This window comes from Euprymna scolopes, chromosome 27 (assembly GCF_053919585.1).
Source record: "Euprymna scolopes isolate OS-2025 chromosome 27, ASM5391958v1, whole genome shotgun sequence".
Taxonomy (NCBI): Eukaryota; Metazoa; Mollusca; class Cephalopoda; order Sepiida; family Sepiolidae; genus Euprymna; species Euprymna scolopes.
Genome location: NC_136508.1, coordinates 30,504,755 through 30,523,797, shown reverse-complemented (window position 1 = coordinate 30,523,797; position 19,043 = coordinate 30,504,755).

Genomic DNA, 19,043 nt, shown 5'->3' with positions numbered 1-19,043 from the left:
CATCACCAGTTTAACTCCTGAACTGAACAGAACCTAATACCATAACACAAAATCATGAAATGCAAGGTACACCGCATGCACACCCATACACATACACATATACCCACCCACACATAAATCAGAACCGACACATTAAAACACACACACGTGCATGCATACAGCCACACACAGACAGAACATCACTAACTCTAATACAACACACTGAACAATACCAACCCTACTTAACCCCGAAACCAACAACACTAGGAGACACCTAGAACCATAGTATAATATCTGTTCCAACACCTCGCTCCCTCCTCAGTCAGTGGAGGAGAACCCCCTCATGACTGAAACGACTATCATCCCTTCTATCATCCCCTCCCATACCTATACTCCTCCAATGCCCCCCTAGGAACCGATCCTGGGTCTGGCCATACTGATTTGGGGAGACAAATAAATAGAAACATTAAAAAATCCCCTATTTTAAATACACCCCTCTTTCTAAACAAACATAATATAAGACTAAAACGAAAAATCACAATACTAAAATCCAAGAATCCAAAAAATAAATATCAAAATAGAATGAAAGCACCCCTACCCTTATTTCAGAAGAACCAGTCCCCCTCCCCACACATACACATTAGTAACGACCTCGGAACACAGCCGCCTTCCTAAGGAAGCAAATAACCCCAAAATTCTATAAAACAATATACACATTCCCAAACCAATAAAAGCAAACACACACACGCACACACACGCGCGCACACACACATAAACACACACGCACACGCACACAAACACACCATCCCCTACCCTAAAGGAAAAGAAAAAAACATTAGCAGAAAGAGATAGCGACTACAGCGATGTCAACGTCTCCCTGGACATGCCAAATACAAAAGCAATAAAAATTCAGCATACCAAGTAATAATAAACACTTACAATCCTCCACCCCTTGGAAAAACTTCAAATTAACTACGAAAATCGCTATTTTTACAAATTTGAAAATAATGTCTGAGGAGGACGCATCACAGACCGTCTGAAACGCGCGTAAACGATTTCAATGACTTAAAAACATTATTAAAATGATCCAAACATAATTCTCAATGAAAAACCAAGACACGGAATAATAAAAAAAATGTTATAAAATACGCATCGTTGGTGACTACTCCCTTATTTATATATATATATATATATATATATATATATATATATATATACATATATCTAGATATATATATATAGATAGATAGATTGATAGATATATATATAGATATAGATAGATAGATATATAGATATATATACCCCCATATATATATATATATATATATATATATATATAATGTTTTAAAATAAAATAAATAAGCGTATCATTATTTTCACTAAAAAATATAACAGTTCAAATTTATGGTTTACAGATTATCAAAATGGTTCGAATGCATTATTACACTTTATTGATTCATATATATAATAACTGCGATGAGTGAGCGAATGTACCCTCTCGCATTAAATTGACGTTTTCATCTAACGCCTGGCCACCTCGTAAGTTATTTTACCAATAAAATCAATATAAACAATGGCTTTTCTGGTGTTTTGTGAACGAACACTAATATGGACAGCTTATTTTCAGCGACAGTTTACTTTTAAAGCAATCATCTTTTCAATAAAAAAAACGGCGTTACGAATAAGTAAATTTACGTGACACATATATTTAAAGGAATATTTTTTAAATGGCGGAACAATTAAACTGATTAACCTTTTATTAAATAAACTAGCGGCGGTACCCGGCGTTGCCCGGGTGTTTGTAAGTGTGTGTGGAGTTAAATACGAAAGAACCCGGAGGGAAGGATCGAACCCGAAGCCCTGAGACGAACTTTGAAAATAAAATCGGCCAGCCAGAATGAGTCAGTGAAAGATGTTTGAATTTATTTAAGTAAGAACGAAATTGGCAGGTGCGCGCCCGGAATCGTCGAGCGTTATGACGACGACATCAATGACCAGGTTTGTTTTTTATAAGCGAAGTAATAAAAGAACATAACGGTAACACTTAATCGGGGAAAAAACAAACAAAAACTAACGTAAGGCAAACGAACGATGAAAACAGAAAACACGTGAAAAATGGCTTAAATAAACCTGTTTCATTATTAAAATTTAAAAAATCGGTGGGTACCCGGGTTTTGTGGGGTGTGTGGTCGGCGGTGGATAAGCGAAGTAAAAAACCCCAGAAAAACGAACGTTTCGTGAAAAATGGCTAAAATAACACTGGTTCAATATTTAAATTTAAAAAATCGAAACAAAAAAGACATCTCACACCACGAGTCGAAACCAAAACGTTTAGGTAATGAAGGAACCCGCTGTTCAACTGACCTAACGCGATGTACATGAACTTTTTTCAGTTTTACACTATTTAAAGTATATCAGGTCATGACATCATCTGACACATGCGTAGAACCGGTCGAGAGGGCCGTTTTTGTTGATCCCCCCTGTCGAAAACTGTCGATTTCGGAGTGGAAAAATGAAAGTTTTTGGTCAATTATTCGATTTTTATTGAGCGAAGAATGGAGCTTCAATATGATACCGAGTTTTTTGAATTTTTGTTGTGTCTCTCGAAATTTTTTAGCAGACACACAAACATACACACGTACATACATGTTCGTTTTATATATATAGATGTTCTGATTTTTCCTAGTTTCAATCTCAACACAATATATTTTTAATTTCACCAACACTCAATCGACTGATTTTGTAAAACTATTAGAAAAAGAAAAAAAAAAAACTCGATTAATTTCTTTTCAGATATTAAGTACTATCATTACTTTTTTTCAACAAAACAGATAAAATAAATACTAAATAAAAGCGACTAGTCCTTTTGAACATTAATAATATCTGTGTGACTCAATAATTAATCAACTAGCTTTTGTTTTACAACCAAGTACTAACATGTTTATACTTAGTTGCACGAAACACAATTGATGTTACTTTTTACACATTTTTAACGACCTGGTTTGTAAAATATTTAAACAGTTAATCAATTGCGTTGTTTAAAATATCAATGATGTAGAATAAACCAATAATTCAGCGATATATGCAAACATATATCCATTACGTTCCTTAAGTATAAATCACTATACTCATTCAATTAATGAAACGACAAGAACTACGTTTTAGCTATATGACTATTAAAAATAATATTTTTTTAATCAAACAAAACAGTAAATATTGTGCTCTACCGTGCTAGAACCCTACTTACGCCTCAAAGTATCCTGTACCTCTATCAGGCCACTATTCGCCCATGTATGGAATACTGCTGTCACATTTAGGCTGGCGCATCTGATGCTTGTTTCTCACTCCTGGACAGGGTTCAAAAGAGAGTCGCACACCTGATAAGTCCGGAACTGTCATCTAGGCTGCAGCCTCTGGAACATCGACGAAATTTTGCATCACTCTGCCTCTTCTACAAGTATTTTAATGGTGAATGCTCTGACAAATTACACACACTTGTACCTCCTCGATATGACTACCTCCGAGAAACCCAACAAGCAAATACGTCCCACACCTTTACAGTAGTGATCCCTAGGTGTAAGAAAAAAACATTTTACTCCAGTAGTTTCTTCACCAGAACTACAAGACTTTGGAACTCTCTTCCGGGATTCTGCTTTCCGAACTGTACTGATCTGCAGAAGGTCAAATGTAATGTGAACAAACATCATTCTACTCATCTCCCTTCATAATGCCTCTGAAAATTATGTCCCCGATCGTAGTCCTCTACTTCAGAGTTGCACTGTGCGTTATTTGGGCTGAAAATTGATTTAAAAAAAGCATTACTATGGTAGATTTAAAGAGATTTCTAGACGTTAGGAAGACTTCTACTCTGATAATTCTTTCCTCTAATTTCAAGACTGCTCGCTTTCCATGTTTCTTGATTCCGTCAAATGCAAAAGTTTAAATGTCATATGAACAGACATCTCGTTGCTCAACTTCTTACATAATGTTTGTGTACATATAGGCCCAACTAGTAGCTCCTTACGTCCAAGTGTTACTGTACCTTGTTTGGGGTAAACTAGACTCCAAAAGACAATGATAACTAGGTTTGGGCAAGAGCTGTATTCTTAACCTGCAATTTTAATTTGAACTAAAAGCATAGTACATCGATTAACTACTATTTAAAGAATATAGGAGGTTGTCTTCTTTCTTTGAAACAATTTATAACCAACACGTTTATATATGAACCTCAGGATGTGTTTAAACAAAAAAAACATATTTAACTGATGAATTGTTTTTCAAACTTAACTATACATACTTTTTGCAGGAAGATCCAAAGTTTTCGAGATTGAATGAGCATCAACAAATGATCCTCACGCTAATTTTCTTGTCATCCAAATATATAAAGAGACCCATTTTTTAATTAGATCGATTGATCCCCTACCCTTGCCATGGACCCACTGCGGTGAACTCGGAAGAATCTTTATATGCCTTCCCGCAGTGATTTAGTCCATATTGTATTTTAGTTTGCAGCTCATTGTGGAGAACTTATGTTGATTTATAAAACTTTTTTATGCAATGGCGTTAAGTAAAGTTTTAAAAAACATATCATAGTTATCTTGTGTCCTAAACAGTAATAATCATTTCAAACACGCCCATGTCTTATAAAAAATACTGTTTATTTCATAAGAAGAACCGTTATTGTTGTTATATAATTGTCTGGATTAATTTTTAAAAGGCAAAGATCAACTATTATAGTTCGATTGTGCGGTACATAGAAACATTCATTTCGAACGAGATTTTGTCTTTTAAAAAAATTGCTGTTGATTTTATTGTCCGGGTCTTTAAACTTGTGCGGTGATAATACTTCTCAAATGCACGTGTGTTGTTAGGCTGCATAATGTGTTAACTTTGGTTTAAATCGGGCTGTGCCTTCCCTTAATCGGATTTTTCGATTATCAGTTAAGGATTATCGATGTTACCAGACGCATTCCGACGGAAACTTAACTAAAAACAATCCTAGACCCTTGAAGTATATTTGTGTGAAAATTTTATAAAAATGGGCTGACGCCTTTAGGAGTTCATGGAGTATATGATTGTTGTAGGAATTTCCTGAGTTAGTCTGTTATTCAAGTCGGCGCACACAGAATATGTAGTATTTACACACACACACACACACACACACACACGCACACACACACATATATATATATATATATATATATATATATATATATATATACAGTGTTTGACCGTAGGCATGACACATTTATCTTTGTACTCCTGACCTCGTCCCGTCGCCGCCACACATGCTTAACTCCATCGCACCAGAGAAATTAAATTTCGTCTAATCAGACCATAGAACATGATTTCAATAATCTACGGGCTTTGTTGACATGTCTTCAGCAAACGGTTTGCATGCTTTCTTGTGCATTGCCTTCAGAATAGGCTTCCTCCTGGATTGACAGCCATGCACACCAATTTGAGGAGTACAAAGATAAATGTGTCATGTCTCCAGTAATATATGCTGGTGGGAATGTCGTCATAGTTTGTGGGCTGCATAATTGCTGCAAGTATTGGAGAGTTACATTCATTTAGGGACACATGAACTCCAACATGTACTCTCAAACACTGAAACAGCGCGTTAACCCCGTCTTACAGAAACTGGGTCGCAGAGGATGTTCCAGCATGCCAATGACCCAAAACACCCATGCAGGACTACCACTGCTTTACTGAAGAGGTTGAAGGAAAAGTGATGGACTAGCAAATCATGTCTCCAGACTTGAACCCAATAGAATATCTCTGGGGCATCCTCAAGCAGAAGGTGGAAGTGCGCAAAATCTAAAATATCTGCTAACTCAGCGACGTCGAAATTGAAGAGTGGAAGAGCATTTCAGTGGCTACATGTGAAGTCCAGAAAACTCCATGCACAGGAGATTAAAGGCAGTTTCGGATAATGATAGTGGCCACACAAATATTGATAGTGGGCATGCATGATAATATTGACAACTTTTCGTAAGTGGTGTACTCACTCACTGTCAGAAATTTAGCCTTTTATAAGTGATTTTGAGGAGAAAATAAATAAAGTATGTTATATCTTCTGCAGGCACACTATATATCATTGTGTCAAAAATATTTTCAGTGCTATCCCATTAAGATATACTTTCCCATTTGAAGAAATATGAGTGGGTTACTTTTGGTATACACGATCTCTCTCTTTCTCTCTCTCTCTCTCTATCTATCTATCTATCTATCTATATATATATATATATATATATATCGAGAGAGAGAGAGAGAGAGAGAGACAAAGAGAATCAGGTTTGTGTTTTCCGTGTTAGAAGCATTGATTTAATTTGAATATTAAATTGAAATAATTTTGAATACGTTTGAAAGCCGAATTGAGCGCAATATTTATAAGAAAATTAGACAAAAACGAGTATTTACTTGTTGTTATACTCCTTCGTCAACATCTGATATATTTTTCCTTTTTCTTCTCGCTATCATGTTAAGTTGGAGAAAACTATTAATGAATAGTCAGCGTGCTGTAATCTGCAGTGTGGCTTATTAAATGCTAGAAGACTGCATTTGACAAAACTATTGAAAGCCAGGATTATGTTTACCGTGTTAGTAGGGTGCATTGGATTAGAATATTAAATTTAAATGCGTATAGAAATACTTTTGCAAGCCGAATTCATGGCGAGAAAAAAAAGATAAAATATATAAAATTCTGACTATCACTTCGAAATATATTAAGTTTCAACAAGTAAATACGAGTTTTTTGTTTCATAACATTGCGTTGCATTCAGCTTTCAAACGTATTTAATATTTTTATGCATTCTATATGTATTTACATTTAATATATATATATATATATATATATATATATAGATAGATAGATAGATAGATAGATAGATTTGTGTAAAGATATATTAATATACATACATGATATTCCCTTTAATTGCGATCTCTATATCTACAAAATGGAGCATGGGTGTGCATGAGGATACTTTCAAACCCATATACTCTTGTAAGCTTGAAATTTAGTATATAGAATATTCAAACATGTGGAAAGAATTTAAATCGGTTTTCATCCTGGAAAATATCCACTAAGTGGTCAAATTTAAGAAATTGGTACTTAGGTAATTTGATTTTTATCTGTTTGTCAACTGTTTATAACTGCGCATACGCAGACGTGAAACTTGGCAACTTTTTCATGGTAAGTATAAGTAAGTTCGATTTTTTTTTTGGATCTTGGATAGCTGGTCTAATTGTTATCGTATTTTCTTTATACCTTAGTTTGGAACTCAGCTCCAGTATATGTTTTTTACTTACAAGTAGCGTTTTTAGAAAAAAAAACATAATACCCGCATAAATATTTCTGAGTTTTTTAAATTCATTTTTAAGGAATTTAACATTACGTTTAATACAGTAGGTAACGTAACGTTTAACTCCTTCAAAAATTAATGATTTTCTGTTTATAATAAATAAGAATTTTACATTAATTTTAATATAATATTTATGCGTATTTAATGACCGGGCAACGCCGGGCAACTTGCAAATAGACTATAATCTTAATGGGAATTAAACATTATTTCTTATCAATTTCGACATGTGGCTACTCTCAAATATCTAACCATAAGGCTATTTTCAATAGTTAACATGTTGCACTATTTTCTTCTTGTTTTCATCAAATTATTTCCTGTGATTTGAAATGTCTGACGAACGGAGCATTTAATACTTGCTCTCATCTATCGGGCGAATCTTAGCCGCGAGCGTTTAATCCATTCCCCATGCAAAGAGTGCGTTTGAAGGCGTACAAGCCAAACTCGTGTTTGCTTTTCTTCTCACTGGACACAATAAGAGGATTAGAGCCGAGAGCTCAGGTGAAAGATGTGGTAACGCGTATCTCTCGGCTAGAAACACATATCGTGAAAACCCAAATTCCTAATCTGGGAAAAATACCGCAATCGTAGCCGCGTTTTTGATGCTTATCCGAACACCAAATACACGGTTTGTATGATTGCCTGCCCGCCGAGACACAAGAGAAGCCGGCGAAAGGCCGATCTAATACCACGGGCGTTGATTTACGTATCTCAAGATTAGGTATATAATATCAGCGATTTGTCGGCTAGAATTCAGTTAAGACGAAGAGTTATTGTTTCTGTTAAGATGGGGCAGAGGAGCTGCTTTCTAAACAAGGAAAAGAAAATAAGCCGCTTATTTTTCTTGTTAAAGCTGGCTGGAGTTTCTGTTCGGTATAAATCAAAGTTGTCTTTTGTACATATTTTAAAGATCGTCGGATATTATCTTAAAAAAATACATATTTATAATACTTACGCCCCTTGTGTTATCATCGTAATTTTCACAGGAAAATAGTCTAAACTGTTTGCTTCCAGATCGAATTTTGGTACATGTCTGATAGGTAAAAAGTTATGATTTCACAAATTAAAAGGCAGATTTGATGCAAACTGAATAAAACACTAGGGTAGTTAACTAACTACAAGATAAAGTAGATAATATCCATCAGGATAATATGAGATCTATAACTAATAATTAGTTGCCCGGGTGTGGAGATATACTCATTTGTATGAATTTAGCTTTCTAGAGTAACTTTTGACCTAAAAGCTGAGATTTAATCTACACTCGTTGAATAGTTATCCTAACTGTGACCTCAGCATTTGCTGTTCGCAATATATAGGAGTTAATAAGGCCAATTTTATAAAACACATGCGTAAGAAGCAAATAAATAATACAAAAGGGTACATTGGTGAATTCTATATTGAGGAATCTTCATCGTAAAATAGGTATTGTATGCAAGAAAGTTAAAGAACTCTCACTCATATTGAAATTTTTTCTCGAAGAAATGATCAGCTGATATTTTATTTAACTTTAAAGTTTCTGCATTCTAATTGTGGCAACTGCATTCTTTGTTTAAATATTAAGATAAATAACACTACCTCACATAGAAAAATATCTTTAATCCCTACTATAATATAAACGTTATTTGTGCGCGTGAGGTCCTTCCTATTATGTTCCGAAACGACTGACTCTTTCTTTTGCAAATTTCACCGAAAAGAAATTTATGTCTGGCAGTGTTCTTAGATAAGTTTGTAAAGAAATTCACCTGATAAATATCAAAAATCGACAAAATCCGATCTTAAAAATAGTATTTCTTATTCATATTGATAATAAAAGAAAGTTTTTTTTTACAGGGGAATATTTTACGTTACATCGGTAAATAATAATTATGCCATTTCTACAAACCATTTCCGAAAATCGAAAAAAAAATCCGATCTTTAAAATGTGTTTTCTTCTCTCACAGATGAAAATAATACAGGGGATTATTTTACGTTACACCGACCAAGGGAAAAATAAAATCTTAGCAAATCATTGCTTAAAAACAAATTCATTTTTACCTGGATAAATGACTAAGTTGTATTCGACTCCAGATCTCGTGTTCAAGTCCTGGTGTACCTCAGAATAGTATTTTATTTCGTATTAATGAGTTAAATTTATGATAAAAAAGATACTATTTAAAATCACCGCAAATCACTTCTTTGTTTGCATATTTTAAAATAAAACATCATTCAGAAGTGAATTGTCCAAGACAATCATCCTCAAGCTCAAATATCAGCTAACGTGATATTAGAAACACACAGTCGGAATTTGATGAACGACATTATCATTATAATAATTTTATATATGTTTGCAAATTAGTCCATCAGGTAAATTATTTCGCGTGATATAGTGATAATATTAATACTCAATAAAATATTGATTCTATAATAATACATACACAATCTGCATAAATTAACATATCAGGTTTCAGTGTATTGTACGACCGATCAATGCTAGGGTGCCAGCTAGTTAATATTATTCATAGATTTTATACATGTTTATTCTTAAACAGATGTTGAAAACCCGTAGTCTTATTTGTTTTAAGAAACTGTTCGATTGTTAATGCAGGTGGCATTTGTAAACAAGACGATACTAAATTCCATTTGATCATTTTTTCATCAAAAACTCAATATAATATAAATCATCACTGTCTGTTAAAACGTATGCATGTATGTATGTATGTGCGTATTAATGTCTACCTGAAACTTGCGACGGACAGCAGATTTTCACGAAATCGGTACCATTTTTAAGCTTGACGCTTCGGTTGACAAATATCCCTAACTCGACCCCGCTTCAACATTTTTTTACACGTTGGTCACCACTTATGAAGGCCCGGAAGCCACTCAGGGATAAGGGTTATTGCAAGTCAGTACGATAGTGTGGAGATTTAATTAATTGTTTACTTAAGAGGGCGGCTCATTAGGAATTTGTTAACGTTGGATTTGAAGACATCCAAGTTGTAGTCAGGTGGGAAGCAGGCAGACGGAACAGAGTTCCACAGGCGTGCAGTTCTAAGAAAGAAGCTTTGTTAACTGGACACTTCTTTTACAATGAGAGGTCGTTTTTCTCGACGATATTGTCGAAATTCATCCCCTCTTTTCCATTAATTAGCCTTAATTTAAAGCTTCACTACTGCCGGTTTGGCGATAGATGCAACGGAAAAGACTGCACATTTTTTTATCACACTCTTTTCCTCCTTAACTGTACAGGTTCGAGCCTGCTCGCCTACTATCACTTACTGTTTCGATGTTGTTTTTAGAAAACAAAATTCTTAAGACAAATTGTAGAAAAGCTCACAGATAGTTAAAGATGGCACGTTAAACGGCCTTTTAAATTGTGGAGAAAACTAAAAGAAAATGATAAATATAAACTCACGATACTATATAAGGAGAGTGTACAAATATTCCAATTGTATAATTTTATTAATTTATATTTATAATCTGTATTCTTGTTTTCTTTCCCACGGGTTTTTAATTTTAACTAAATTTATTTTGATATCACCAGATTGCTTACTAAACAAAAGCTTATGCAAACATTTCTCTAATTTTTATTTAGAATTTGATTTTTGTAATAGAAATATCGCCTGATGATGTCTCCGGTTGTTTATAACTAGTTGACCGGAACATAAGCATGGCTGTGTAGCGAAAATTTAAAACCTACATAAAATTAAATTAAAATTATTATACAGGGTGACCCTAAAGGATCCGAATTGATCAAATAAGAACATGAAACACTAGAAAAGTAAACAAGCAAAAATATTTCAGAAAATTTCTCGGATACTTATCATAGAGCAGTACTTTCCCTTGAATTTCAATTTAAAATCCGTCAGTTATTTCGGGACACACTATATTTATACATACAATTATATATATATATATATATATATATATATATATATATATATATATATATATATATATATATATATACTGTATGTATGTATATATGTGTGTATGTGTGTATATTTTTTCCTCTTCGAAAGATATATGCGAGTATTTGGGTATGCGAGTATATCTACTACCTCAGGGAGATGAATGCATCTGCCTTGCATAGTTCCAGATCACCCTTGTTAGCCTCCCTCTCAAGTTCTGGAGGGTTACTATATTGTAAGAACTAGGTATATATATATATATATATATATATATATATATATATATATTTGCATGTTTGTTTGCTTATCTGTATGTGGGTGTATATGTCCAGCTGCCGGAGAGGTCAAAACTCCGTGATAATAAAGCGTGCACGCTCTGCCACTGCTCACTATTTCAGTTTGTCACTGTGTAACCAGTGGTAGGGTGCGAGAGGGTACAATATGTGTAGTGCAAGCATGTTGTGTCCCGATAGTTATGTGCAGATATCTTTCGAAGAGGAAAAAAAAAGTCATATGGCGATAGGTGAATGGCGACGTGTACAGACTTAGCGAGCTGGAAGTGCATAACTGCAAATCTGCAGATAGGCGACCAGTGATTTATCTAACATCGTCGACTAAATCGCTTACAGGGTGGAAGCAACTTCGGTGGATGATCTGGCGACTAAGCAGCCTTTTCTAGGGGTACACTGTTCACCCATAAATTTGCGAAGAGTCTAGAAAAGGTGACCTATAAATTGTTTACCATTTTTATTAGCTGGTCGGCTTACTGCGGTCGGCGGCTGCTCTATATATTCAGGAGAACAAGATAAAGTTAAGGAAAAATGATAAAGAAGGAAAATAAAAATTTTATCATGTGAGGAATAACCCAACTGTTGCTACGTGGAACGTGAAGACTTTCCTAGATATCCTGGATAGTGAAAGACCTGAGCGTAGGACAGCTAGTGTTGCAAGAGAGCTCGCTAGGTACAGCATAGGCATTGCGACATTTCTGAAACACGATTGGGTAGTGAGGATCAATTGATGGAAGTGGGCTCGGGATACATATTTTTTGGAAAGGAAAACCATCGGGGCTGAGACGAGAAGGTGGAATTGGCTTTGCAGTGCGTCCTGATTTTGTGAAGAGGATTGATTAGCCAATTTGTGTAAGTGACAGAATTATGATGATGTGCTTCCCTCGTGCACACAGCAGGTATATGACGATTTTATCTGTGTATGGCCCTACCATGGGTTATTATGAAGCCACCATCACAGCGTTTTACCGAGATCTCAGTCGTACCATTTCCTCTAATCCTTTATCTGAGATCTTACTCATGGGTTATTTAAATGCAAGTGTTGGCAAGAATCATCACACCTGAGACTCACTCGGCCGGTTTGTTGTAGGTAAAGTATACAGCAATGGCCTGCACCTTCTACATCTATGCACTCAGTTTGACCCTGCTATCTGTAACACTTTCTACAGCCACAAGGAGGCCCATAGGTTTACTTGGACCCATCCTCGTTCAAAACACGGTCACTTGATTGATTACATTATTTCCAGGAAGGCAGATCTGCAGAACGTCTGTACTGCGCATGTAATGCGTGGAACTGAATGCGGCACAGATAACTTATTGGTACCTGGGATGTTGAAAATCTGTATAAGGAGGAAATGTAGGTCGGGTAGTGTTAAGATTCCCAGGCGGCTTGATGTGTCCAAGCTGGATGATCCAAGTGTACGTGAAAAGCTTCGATCCATAGTTAATTCTACTGATTTTGATAAGTCATGGGCGCATTTTAAAAATACAATCTATGAAATAAGTGTAGATGTTAGTGGCTTCCGCAAATTTAAACATCAGGATTGGTTTGATGATAATGATGCTGAAATTACTCAACTTTTCAGAGCTAAAAATGAGTTGCATCATAAAATGTTGTCTGCCTCTCATGGAGGTCGAGAGTCCCTCCAACAGTCACTTAAAGCAAGCAAGGGTCTTCTCCAAAAGCCAAATTGGCTTTCGTCCAGTCAGAGGAACCACGGACATGATCATTTCTGCTCGGCATTTGCAGGAGAAATTACCGAGCACCGTGTTCCGTTTTATCAGATGTTTGTTGATTTGACCAAGGCTTTCAATACGGTGAACGGAAAAGCCCTGTGGATAATTCTGGAGAAGTTGGGATGCTCACCTAAATTTCTACGATTACTCAGGGAACTCCACCCTAATATGAAGGCTCGCCTGAACTTCAATGATGCCTATCAGAACCCATTTCAGTTGACAATGGTGTGAAGCAGGGTGATATCCCAGCACCTACACTTTTTTTCAATTTATTTTGCAACTATGCTTTCCTATGCCTTTAGGAAATGTTTTCTGTTTTTTTTTACATGGGGTTCACCACTTATCAAGGCCCAATGACCACTCAGGGATAAGGGTTATTGTGTGTACAGTAATCAAAGGGATAGTGTAGCAATATTATTGGAGAATTGAGAAGGTGTCATTACTTAGGGTGGCGGTTCATCAGGAACTTGTTTGTGTTGGACTTGAAGACATCCAGGTTGAAGTCGGGAGGGAAACAGGCAAGCGGAACAGAGTTCCACAGGAGTGCAGTTCTAAGAAAGAAGCTTTGTTTATGGAATCTGCGTTTTGATTTAGGCACAGATAAGGAGTGGGTAAAATTATTGACGGTGGATTCAGCTAGTCGGGTGTTTTTTGAAAAAAGATTGGCGAGGGGGGACAAGAGAATGGAGCTAAGACGAGCACTTGCCATGGAAATAACAACAGAACAAAGACAGCCTCGCTATGTCTCTTCTGTGGGAAAGAGGTTGCAGCGAAGAGAAAAGGACATCCCCGACTAAGCCACGAAGTCTATTTTGTACTCTGTCAAGGCAGGATAGGCTGTTTTTAGCAGCTTCTGCCCAGATGTGGCAACAGTATTCCATCTTTGGACTTACTTGGCTTTCATAGAGAATTGCATCATTAGTGAGATATCTTCTGGAGCGGTAGAAGGATCCCACCATTTTCCCAACGACCTTTGCCACAGACTTGATGTTTGTGTTCCATTTAAGATCATGCGTAAAGGTCAAACGCAGACGCTTATCAAAACATAGGCCCTCCCCTAGACAAGAGCCATCCATTTGAATTGATGCCAGATGGGGATCAGAGCGTGTATGATGTAGAGATAGGAAGTTGGTCTTAGATGCATTAATGGTACCCAGCCACCTCTTTCCTCATTGTACCACGCGCTCAAGATCGGAGGAGAGAGAATCAGAGAGAACATTATCATTTACGAGCTTTGATGTGTTGCCATAGATCAGCATCAGCAAAGATTTTAGTATGTGTTTTGGGAGATCATTGATGTAGATTAGGAAGAAGGTTGGGCCCAGTATGGACCCCTGAGAAACTCCAGTATTAATATTGTGGGCCTCTGATTTCTGCCCATCAACAACTACTCTTATGAGCCTATCAGTAAGAAATGATTTTATGATCGAGAAAACATTTCAAGTTATACCGTAGCTGGAACTCCTGTGTAGTAGGCATTTATGCCAAACCTTATCGAAGGCCTTTGATATGTCAAGAGCAATTGCCCTAGAAATGAAGCCTTTGTCGAGAGATTCGCTAATCAACTGAGATATAACCGTTAGCACATCAGCTGTAGATCTAGCAGAACGGAAACCATATTGCGTGTCGCTAAGAAGTTTATTTCTGCTGACGGGGTTGACTAATTCTCTATTTATTGTGGATTCCAGCAACTTACTCATGACACACAGGAGACGCATTGTTCTGTACTGAGAGGGAAATAACTTATCACCTGAATTCTTAAATACAGGGCATACTGATGAGGTTTTCCAGGGTGTTGGAAAGCACTTCTCCTTGAGGCAGCGCTTCAACAGTTTAGGGGTGTTTATGTTTTATAACTACCGGTAAGGTATTTGATCTTCGTCGTTTTCATGCTGCTACAATGACATTTCAGGACCTAGTTCGTGAATTGCTTTATGCGGCTGACGCCGATCTCGTAGCCCAAAGATCAGTGTCTATCAGTCTTGTATTTTACTATCCTTGCTTTATACTTCTGAGACCTGGACAACTTATGGTAGACACATACGAGTCATGGAGAGAGTGCAGCAGAAATTCTTGAGACACATTCTCGCCATCAGGTGGAGCTCGTTTATACCGGATATGCATGTTCTCATGCGAGCTGAGGTACCTTGTATCGAGAAGTTGATTATACGTAACCAGATGAGGTGGACTGGACATCTGACAAGATGGACGACGAGAGACTGCCAAATCGCATTTCTATGGTGAAATTACACAAGGAGAGTGTCCACAACATACACCTAGGAAACGCTTTAGGGATAACATCAAAAATAATCTTAAAGCGCTTGGAATTGACGTGTTCAGTTGGGAAAGTGCTTCCAATGATCGTAAAAAGTGGCGCTCCTTGGTATATCATGGCTGCGATGGCTTTGAGAAGAGAATAAAGCGTGATATCCGGAAGAAAAATCTGTCAGATCTATCAAGTCTGTCGGAGGCTCTCGTGCAGAACCACATGACTTTATGCGGGGCTGGCCTAGCTAGCTGCAAGCGACCACATGGAGATTAATCTTTCTTTGATGGAGAAAAAACTGCGGGTTACATGGGTTCTGTTTGCTCTGTGGTTTGTAAATGGAGTAGAGGCGTGAAGCGTCATATGAACACCCACAGTAAGGCAGCATGAGCTGGCATCCCCCAATCTCAGCTTAAGTGTGACCCTTGCAAAAGACTGGGTAAGAGCAGGACTGGTCTGAAGAGCCACCTTCGTTCCCACAGTAGATAGAAATTAATGCATCTGTTAACATTTCCACATGTATATATGTATGCGGGTATGAATATATATATATATATATATATATATATATATATATATATATATATATATATATATATATATTAAGTAATGTGATTTATAATTTAAAAATTTTTTAAAAATTTTAAAATTTAAAAATCAAAATGTAATTAAATTAAAAATCAGTTTCATAAGAATTTTTAATTTAATTAAATTTTGATTTTTAAATTTTTAAAAATTTTTTAAATTTTTAAATTATAAATCACATTACTTAATATTGAATTAGCTCTAGGACATTTAACTATCGAGCTTATTATATATCTAAATTACAACGAGCATTTCCTGTATTTTAATTAAACTAGTAATTTCACTATTACATAAAAATACACTTAGCTCTTTAGACTATTATTCTAATCTCATTTAAATTTATATATATATATATATATATATATATATATATATATATATAATAAGAAATAACAATATTTCAAAAGTACATGAAAATGAATGAATAATCAATAATAAAGCAAGGGAAAGAGGGACTTCGTCTGTCTAGAAGCAACAATCACCATGTGTATATATATATCTGTGTGGGGGGATCCATGTATATATATACATACACATATGTGTATATATATATATGTGTGTGTGTATATATACATACATAATCTGATGTATTCATATATATATCCATACATCAAAAATACTAATAGTGCATATATACTGATTATACATTTATGTAAATATGGGCGCATATATACAGCATATTGATACACACACGCGCACACACACACACACATATATATATATATATTTGTATAAATATAGACATATGTATACATATATATATATATATATATATATATATATATATATATATATATATATACGTGTGTGTGTGTGTGCAAGTGCGTCTGTTTTGATATCTACTTGATTGAAGAGATTCCAAATCCTCTGTTTGTGAATTTGTTATCCTGAGGGATTACCGAGCTAACGATTTGTTTTATTTTTTCATAGAAATAACCCATACTTTTTTGCACTTCTCGCACAATTTGTTTCCGCAAATGAAGCAATGGTATTGCAACGAATTAAACTGCTGAATCTATGTTATAAAAGGGTAAGGAATTGAAAATACATTTTTATATTCATTGCTCAACCTTATATTTAGTATTGTTTATCGTGCGTGCATATTAGCAACCGTATGATGTTTCCCTGTTGAAAGAGTGAGATATGGATACACAGGGAGAAGAACAGCGAAAAGAAAAGATAGAGAAATTCTGTGCATGTAGTCTTGTTCGACGGAATAAATTCTGAATTCGAAAAGATATATCTGATGGAGGTCACACGAACCGACACTTTGTGAAAATGACACTAAAGATAAGAAAAGTAGTTGTAAGATTTCAAATAATTCGAACAAAAATATTCCATTTGAAATAATACATTTCTGTGAAGAGTCACAACATTTTAGAAATTACGATTATTTCTTAATACGTAAATAGTTGGCATTTCATCCAAATTTTTAATCAAATTAATAAAAGATCTATTTTTGGAAATTTCATTATCTTACATTTAGATTATTTTATTCTCTCGGAAATAATTCTAGTATATTTTTAAAAATAAATTACTTGCGAGTGTGTCCCTTTGTGACATCACATTAATTATTAATCAGTATGATCAGAAACCTCGTTCTGTTAATCTGCATGAAATGTGACATTTTACTACGTTTATGTTTTTTGGAGATGAAGGTTCTTTATTCGTATTATTTGATTCATCTGACTTCTATTCTCAACTTGGATTTCATTTTCCCAACGTTTCGCTCGATGTAACCTCCGAAATTCTTCATGTATATCTACTCGAATTAAGGAATGTATTTGTCGAACTCGGGAATCCGGCGGGAATTTCGAACGAAACTATTTATTCACTCATTTTGTCAGCCATGATTGGATAGACGTCCTAAGTAATTCGCAATTTTATTTTTCTTTGGGCCACAGTGAAAACTGCACCTTCACACTTCAGAAGAACATCAATTTTACAACTGATTTTTCAAAGTACTTTACAACTGCGTCACAACTTGACAAAAGACTGACGGTTATATCAACCTAAATGTTGTGAAAATGACACTCAAGCTGAGATCAGTAGTCTGAAGAATCAAGATTATTCATGATAGTATACGTACGAAAATGATTTTATCTTAGCGTGTTAATTTTGATTATGGACATAAATTTTAGAAAAGAGTAAAAAGCATTCACCGAAGTTTTCTGATTGCAGACAAATGGATAATGTTAAATGTTATATATTGACACATTAGTCTTCTTTATCGTTCGCTCGTTACAACAACTTTTTTTCTGATCTACGTCTGTCTTTCTCTATTTCTGTGTGTATGTGTGTCTCTCTCGCTCCAACCCAGAAATATTTTTCACTATTAATCTCAAATGTGTCTACACAATTAAACAATATTTTCAACTCTCATTATTTCTTAACGATCTATCCAACCTACTATCACAATCCATCCCCCACCTCCATTTTGTTTTTTTTCCGGAGAGGTTTCTTGTTTATCCCTCACAATTTCTATAACCATATTAGTCGGTATCCCTTTCTTATGCATTGATTCACATTTTCTAATGCATTTCTCTCAAAACATTCAACTACAAATAATATATCCAATGATGTGTTTGACATTTAATGGCGCATTTAGCCGCCAGTCATCTGACTATAATTCGATAAGTTTCAAATTGCTCAACAAATATATTTCATTCTTCCTAAATAGTGATTTGCCTAACCACAGAATTTATATCATTTTGTACATTTTGAAACCATAATTAGCTTATATATATATATATATATATATATATATATATATATATATATATATATATATATGAAATAAAATGGAGGTGGAAGGACCTGGATACTCAACGTTTCGCCCGATTTATGCGGGCTTCTTTAAGAGGGATGGTCATCAAATGACCATCCCTCTTGAAGAAGCCCGCATAAATCGGGTGAAACGTTGAGTATCCAGGTCTTT